We start from the raw sequence: 8,480 nt of genomic DNA on the forward strand, positions 1-8,480 counted from the left end.
GACAATTTGAAGGTTCTTGCGAAGACCACATGTATTTCTTATTTGTTTTCAACTTATGTTATGTTGTTTTTTGTGTTTTTTTTTTTAACATATTTGTAAGACTAAATTGTTTTTAGAACAGGATGGAGGGGTAGACAGGCAAAATATAAAATCTTTTACGTATGACTCAGGTTACAAACACTTAATTTTCTTTTCGGTATTTTAAAAAATATATGAACTATTATATTTCACACTTACAGAGAAGTTGTAAGAATAGCCTAAAGAACTCCCATATATCTTTCACCCAGGTCCCCAATTGTTAACATTTAACCACATTTACTTTATCTCTGTCTCTCATATGTATGTGTATATTTTTGTATGTATACATAGTATATGTATGTACACATTTTTTCTGAACCATCTAAGTTACAAATATGATACCGTTACCCTTAAATGCTTCAGTGAAAATTTCCTAAAGACATTCTACATAACCAAATTGCAATGATCAAAATCAGGAAATTAATTTTGATACCATTTAATCTACAGACCCCATTCAAATTTTGCCTATGGTCTCAATAATGCTCTTTTAGCAAAAGTAATGCACACGCATACACATTTTAATAAAGGAAAAAACTATTAAAATGGCAATAATATATACCAATAACAAAAGATGAATACAAGTCATGTTTGACTTCTGCAATTACACGAGGTGTTCAAAGTGATTACCATCAGCATCCAGACACTTCTGATTATGGCGAACTACTGCTTGAGCAACATTGACCAAAGTGTTATCTCTTAAAATGTGTATACATTTTTTGGCACCCCCATATGTATACCGGGGGTGCCAAAAAATGTATACACATGACTTGTATTCATCTTTTGTTATGAGTATATATTGAGTAGTACAATTTTAATAGTTTTTCCTTTCTAAAAATGTGTATATATTTTTTTGGCACCCTGTGTGTGTGTGTAGTGCCAGAAAAAAATGTATACAAGTGGACACTTTGGTCAACGTTGCTTAGCAGTAGTTCGCCATAATCAGAAGTGTCTGGACACTGATGGTAACCACTTTGAGCACCTCTTGTAATTGCAGAAGTTAAACATGACTTGTATTCATCTTTTGTTACTGGTATATATTGAGTATTACCATTTTAATACCTTTTTCCTTTCTTAAAATGTATATACATTTTTTTGGCACTGTGTGTGTGTGTGTGTATTTCACATTCAACATTATATTAGTTTCAGGTGTACAGTGCAGTGGTTAGGCATTTATATATAAATTGATCCCTCCCGATAATTCTAGTACCCATCTGACACCCTACATAGTCTTTACAACATGATTGATTATATTCTCCATACTGTGTTTCACATATCCATGATTTGTGACTACCAATTTGTACTTTCTAATCCCTTCACGTTCCTCATCCCTCAGCCCCCCTCCCATCTAGCCACCATCAGTTTTTTCTTTGTATCTCTGAGTCTGTTTCTGTTTTGTTTGCTCATTTATTCTGTTCTTTAGATTCTACATATAAGTGAGATCGTATGGTATTTGTCTTTCTCAGTCTGACTTATTTTATTTAACAAATACCCTCTAGGTCTATCCATGTTGTTGTAAATGGGAAGATTTTATTTTTTTTATCGCAGAGAAATACTGCATTGTATAAGTGTAGCATAATTTCTTTGTCCAATTGTGTATTGATGGGCATTTCGGCTGTTTCCATATCTTGGTTATTGTGAATAGTGCTGTGTAAACATTGGGATGCACATATTTTTTTTCAAATTAGTGTTTTGGATTTCTTTGGGTAAATACCCAGGAGTGGAATTGCTGGGTCACAAGGTAGTTCTATTTGTAATTTTTTGAGGAACGTCCATACTGTTTTCCATAGTGGCTGCACCAATCTGCAATCCCACCAACAGTGCACAAGGGTTCCCTTTACTCCACATCCTCGCTAGCACTTGTTGTTTGTTGGTTATTGATGATAGCCATTCTGACTGGGGTGAGGTGGTATCTCATTGTGGTTTTTATTTGCATTTCTCTGATGTTTAGTGACGGTGAGCATCTTTTCATATGTCTGTTTGCCATCTGTATGTCCTCTTTGGAGAAATGTCTCTTCAGGTCGTCTGCCCATGTTTTAATTGGATTGTTTGGGATTTTTTGGTGTTGAGTTGTATGAGGATTTTTAAAGAATAAATTTTTGATATTAACCCCTTATCAGATGAATCACTGGCAAATATCTTCTCCCATTCACTAGGATGTCTTTTTGTTTTGTTGATAGTTTCCTTTGCTGTGAAAAAGCTTTTTAGTTTCATGTAGTCCAATTAGTTTATTTTTTCTTTTGTTTCCCTTGCCTGAGGAGATATATCAGTTTAAAAATATTACTAAGGGTAATATCTGAGAGTCTACTTCCTATATTTTCTTCTAGGAGTTTTATAGTTTTGGGTCTTACATTTAAGTCTTTAATCCATTTTGAATTTCTTCTTGTACATGGTGTAAGAAGGTTGTCCAAATTCATTTTTGCATGTATCTGTGCAGTTTTTCCAGCACCATTTTTTAAAATAGACTATCTTTATCCAATGTAAATTTACGCTTGCTTTGTCATAGATTAAATGACCATATAGGCATGGATTTATTTCTGGGCTCTCTATACTGTTCGATTGATCTATGTGTCTGTTTTGATGCCAGTACCATGCTGCTTTGATTACAATAGCCTTGTAGTATAATTTGATATCAGGTAGTGTGATACCTTCAGCTTTGTTCTTATTTCTCAGGATTTCCATGGCTATTCAGAGTCTTTGATGGTTCCATATAAGCTTTAGGATTAGTTGTTCTAGTTCTGTGAAAAATCATTGGTATTTAAATAGGGGTAGTGTTGAATCTATATATTGTTTTGGGTAGTATGGACATTTTAACTATATTAATTCTTCCTATCAATGAGCATGGTATATATTTCCATTTATTTGTATCTTTTTAATTTCTCTCTTCAATGACTTATAATTTTCTGAGTACAGGTCTCTTACTTCCTTGGTTAAATTTATTCCTAAGTATTTTTTTTTGTGCAATTGTCAATGGGATTGATTTCTTAATTTCTCTTGCTGAGAGTTTGTTATTGGTGTATAAAAATGCAACCAGTTTTTTAATATTAATTTTGTATCCTGCTACTTTACTAAATTCATTTATCAGTTCTAATAGTTTTTTGGTAGAATGTTTGGGGTTCTCTGTATACAGTATCATGTCATCTGCAAATAATGACAATTTTACTTCCTCCTTTCCCATTTGCATGACTTTTATTTATTTTTCTTGTCTCACTACTGTGGCTAGAACTTCCAGTACTGCGTTGAATAAGAGTGGTGAAAGTGGTCATCATTGTCTTCTTCCTGATCATAAGGGGAATGCTTTTATAGCTTTTCCCCATTGAGTATGATGTTAGCTGTGGGTTTGTCATATATGACGTTTATTATGTTGAGATATGTTTCCTGTATGCCCACTTCGCTGACACTTTTTCTCATAAATGGATGATGGATTTTGTCAAATATTTGTTCATATGATTTTATTTTGACATGACCATACGATTTTTATTTTTCATTTTGTTTGTGTGGTGTATCATGTTAATTGATTTGCGGATATTGAACCAACCTCACGTACCAGGAATGAATCCCTCTTGACCGTGTTTTATGATCTTTTCAATATATTGCTGAATTCGGTTTGCTAATATTTTCTTGAGGATTTTTGCATCTATGTTCATTAGGGACATCAGCTTATAGTTTTCTTTTTTTGTAATGTCTTTGTTTGGTTTTGGGATCAGGGTAATGGTGGCCTTGTGAAACGAGCTTGGGAGCCTTCACTCCTCCTGGATTTTTTGGAATAGTTTGAGGAGAATAGGTGTTAATTCTTTTTTCAATGTTTGGTAAAATTCACCTGTGAATGATCTGGTCCCAGACTTTTGTTGGGAGCTTGTTGATTACTGATTTAATGTTGTTGGTAGTAATTGGTCTGTTCAGATGTTCTGTTTCTTCTTGATTCAGCCTTGGAAGATTGTATGCTTCTATGAATTTGTCCATTTTTTCCAGATTGTTCAATTCGTTGGTGTATAGATGCTTGCAGTATTTTCTTTAAAAATTTTTTTTGTATTTCTGTGGTGTTGTTTGTCACTTCTCTTTCATTTCTAATTTTATTTATTTGGGTCCTCTTTTTTTTTTTTTTTTTTTTTTTTTTGATGATCCTGGTTAAAGGTTTGTCAATTATGTTTTTCTTTTCAAAAAACCAGCTCTTGGTTTCATTGGTATTTTGTATTGTTTTTTTTTTTTTCAGTCTCTCTATTTTGTTTATTTCCACTGTGATCTATATTATTTCTTTTCTTGTACTCACTTTGGGCTTATTTTGCTGTCTTTTTCCAGTTCTGTTAGGTGCAAAGACAGGCTGTTGATTTGAGGGTTTTTTTGTTTGTTTCTTTCTTTAGGTAGGCCTGCATTGCTATGAATTTCCCTCTTAGGACTACTTTCACTGTATCCCATAGATTTTTGAGTCATTGTGTTTTCATATTCTCTTGTCTCAAGGTGTCTTTTGATTTCTTCCTTGATATCATTGTTGACCCATTCATTATTTAGTTTTTCAGTCTCCATATGTTTGTTTCTCAGTTTCTGTCTTGTAATTCATTTCTAATTTCATACCACTATGGTCAGAAAAGACTCTTGATAAGATTTCAATCTTTTTAAAGTTATTGAAACTTGTTTTGTGGCCTAAGATGTGGTCTATCTTGGAAAATGTTCCATGTGCACTTGAAAAGAATGTATATTCTGCTGCTTTGGGGTGAAATGCTCTAAAAATATCAATTAAATCTGTCTGGTCTAGTGTGTTATTTAAGGCTGCTGTTTCCGTGTTAGATTTTCTATCTGGAGGATCTGTTCATTGGTATCAGTGGGATGTTAAAGTCGCCTACTATGATTGTGTTACTGTTGATATCTGCCTTTATGTCGGGCAATATTTGTTTTATATATTTAGATGTTCCTATGTTGGGTGCATAGATGTTTATTAGGATTATGTCCTCTTGTTGGATTCATCACTTTATTATTGTGTAATGTCCTTTGTCTCTTATTATAGACTTCGTTTTAAAGTCTGTTTTATCAAATATAGGTATTGCTGCCCCAACTTTTTTCTCATTTCCATTTGCATTAAATATCTTTTTCCATCACTTTTCTTTTAGGGTGTATGTGTCTTTTGATCTGAGGTGGGTCTCTTGCAACATATGTTTGGGTCTTGTTTTCTTATCCACTCAGCTACCCTATATCTTTTGATTGGAGCATTTAATCCATTTACATTTAAAGTGATTATTGATGGGTACATAGTTATTGCCATTTTATTTATGTTTTTGGTCTTTGTTACTACTTTGTTTTCTCCTTTCTTCTGCTTAAAGAATTCCTTTTAACATTTCCTATAATACTGGCTTGGTGGTAATGAATTCTTTTAGCTTATTCTTTTCTGGGAAGCTCTTTATCTCTCCTTCAATTTTAAATGATAGCCTTGCTCGGTAGAGCAATCTAGGTTGTAGGCCTTTGTTTTTCATCACTTTGAATATTTCCTGCCACTCCCATCTGGCCTGCAATGTTTCTGTAGAAAAGTCAGCTGATAGTCCTATGGGGGCTCCCTTGTAAGTAACTATCTCTCTATCTCTTGCTGCTTTTGGGATTCTCTTTGTCTTTAACCTTTGCCATTTTAACTGTGATGTATCTTGGTGTGGGCCTGTTTGGGTTCATCTTGTTTGGAACTCTTTGCATTTCCTGGGCTTGTATGTCTGTTTCCTTCACCAGGTTGGAGAAGTTTCTGTCATTATTTCTTTAAATAGGTTCTCGATTCTTTGCTTCCTCTCTTCTCCTTCTGGTTCTCCGATGATGCAAATATTGTTAGGTTTGATGTTGCCCCTTAGGTCAACTATCTTCATTGTTTTTTAGTTTTTATTTTTGTTGTTTTGATAGGCTGTATCTGCTCCCTTTTCTTCTAAATAGCTGATTCGATTCTCTGTTTCCTCTGATCTGCTCGTGATTCCTTCTGGTGAATTCTTCATTTCAGTTATTGTGTTCTTTATTTCTGACTGGTTCTTTTTTAAGATTTCTGTGTCCTTTATGCTTGCTATCTCTGTTGAAATTCTCACTATGTTTCTCAAGCATTCTTCTAATCAGTGTTTTAAACTTTGTCTCTGGTAGGTTGTTTGCCTCCATTTCATTTAGTTCCATTTCTGGAGGTTTCTCCTTTCATTTGGGACATGTGTTTTTGTTTCCTCATTCTGGCTGCCGCTCTGTGTTTGCTGCTATATATTAGGTAGATCTAGGTCTCTCAGTCTTTTCTGGGCGGCCTTATGTAGTATGTATCCTGTGTAGTCCAATTGTAACATCTCCCTAAATCTCCTGTGCATGTGTTCCAGGAGTGTCCCTTGAGTGTGTTGTGTGTGTTCTCCTATTGTAGTTGAGCCTTGATTGCTTTTGTCATGTCAGTGGGTGGGATTGACTCCCAGGCTGACTAACTGTAAGGATTGGCTACGCCCACAGTATGTGAGCTGCTGTGTGGGGTCTGACCCTTCAGAGGGGGATTCATCCCCAGGGCTCTTTGGCCTGTTGAGACCCCCCCTTTGGGCGTGCCGCTTATTGGGCTAATTATAGTGCTCTGCTGTTGTCTGAAACTGGCCTCTCAGTGTGTTGTTTCGGGTGTCTTTTGGGAGGGACTCCTGTGAAGGCCAATTTCAGCCTTGTGTGTTACAAGCTCGTGGTTACCTGGCAGGAGCCACAAAGTTATATGTAGTTGGCTGCTGCCTGTGCTGGACCTGGAGGCATGTGGGGGTGGCCTTGCTGTGAACCAAGGGTGGCTGACACCAATAGTGGACCTGAGGCAGCTTAGCAAAAAGCCCAGGGCCTCCTAGGCCTATCGCCACCTGCCAGCTGCCTGTAAGGCCCAGCCGTTGAAAGAGGCTCCTTTGGTGTGCAGGCCAGGCTGGTTTACCTGGTGTTGATAGTACCCTCAGCAGTGCAGCATTAGCTGGGTGGGGTGGAGTTCAAGGGACTCATGAGACGTGACTGATGGTTTTTACAGTTAACGTAGATTCAGTTCTTACTACTACCTGGTCTGTGACTACTTAGCACAGTGCCCCAAGAACACCCGCATCCTGCCACTGCTACAGGGTCAGAAATTCCCAAGAGCTTCTTCGGAGTGGCTGCGGTGCAGTGTTTGGGTTACTGTCCACCACCAAAGTCTCCCTGGTCCATCGCAGATTGTCTACTGCTGTAAAAGGCCTCCGTGGCTAGTGGGGTGGGGACGGCCACTCAGGTGCTCAGAGTGCCCCTGGCAATGCAGCTGTAGGTGTGTGGGGTGGGGTTCCAGGCAGCTAAGTGGTGTGGTCGGTGGTTTTTACAAAGTCAATGCAGTCTTGGCTTTCGCACCAGTGCTGGGCCCATGACCACCCCACAAAAACGCCCGAAGATGACCACAGCCAGCCACCACCCGTCTCCAGCCCATCACCATCAGTGTCAGGCCTGCAGGTTCCCAAGCACTTCCTAAGAGACCCTATGGTGCAGGTCTTGGGTTACTGCCCACCAGCAAATGTTTCCTGGGCTGCCATAGGCCCTCCACCCACTTTACACAGGTTTCTGCAACCTGTAGGGTTGGGCCAGCAGCCCAGCAGTCAAGAGTTCCAGAGGCGACGTAGCACCAACTGTGCAGACGACAGGGACCCAGCGTGCCACCATGGCAGTGTGCACACCTGGACTCTACCAGATCAATACGGTCCCAGTCTTGGCCCTTTGGGGGAGGACTTAACCCTGAAAAGATGGTGCCCTCCTGTAGGCCACACGTGTGTCAGGCTCCACACAGGGACAAAAATGGCTCCTGTCCCTCCAGCTCCCTCACTGAAACCACACAACTCAGTCCTTCCCCACACGTCCCTGGGCCTCCTGACCTGCCACCCCTCCACCAGAGACCAAGCAAGTACCCACAAGTAAGCAAGGCCATGTGCCAGCTCTACAAGAGGGTATCTGGGTTTCCAGCCACCTTCTACTCCACCAAGAAGAGCAGACAGGCTCTTCGCTGATTTTCACTGCCAGATGGTGTGGCAACCGTTTTCCCCAGCACAGAACCCCTGGGCTGGGGAGCACGGTATGGGGCTGGGGAGCCCCTCCCTCTTCAGGTGGGACCTCTGTCTCCGAGGTGTGCCTCCCAGAGTTCAGCCTCTCTCTGTGGGTTTGGGGTCAGCCTGTTTCACATCTCTGCCCCTCCTACCAGTCTTGATGTGGCTTCTTTATATCCTTAGTTATAGGGGTTCTGTTCAGCTAGTCTTCAGATGATTCTTGAGGTTGATTGTTCTATAATTTATTTGTAATTTTGGTGTGATCCTGGGATGCCGTAGGCATAGCATTTACCTAATCTGTTATCTTCTCAGGGAATTTTTACACTCATCAATTTTACAAATATTTATTGAGCCCTGTGCTGGGAACTGTAAATGCAGATTAAGTTCATACCT

Source organism: Rhinolophus ferrumequinum, chromosome X (genome assembly GCF_004115265.2).
Source record: "Rhinolophus ferrumequinum isolate MPI-CBG mRhiFer1 chromosome X, mRhiFer1_v1.p, whole genome shotgun sequence".
Taxonomy (NCBI): Eukaryota; Metazoa; Chordata; class Mammalia; order Chiroptera; family Rhinolophidae; genus Rhinolophus; species Rhinolophus ferrumequinum.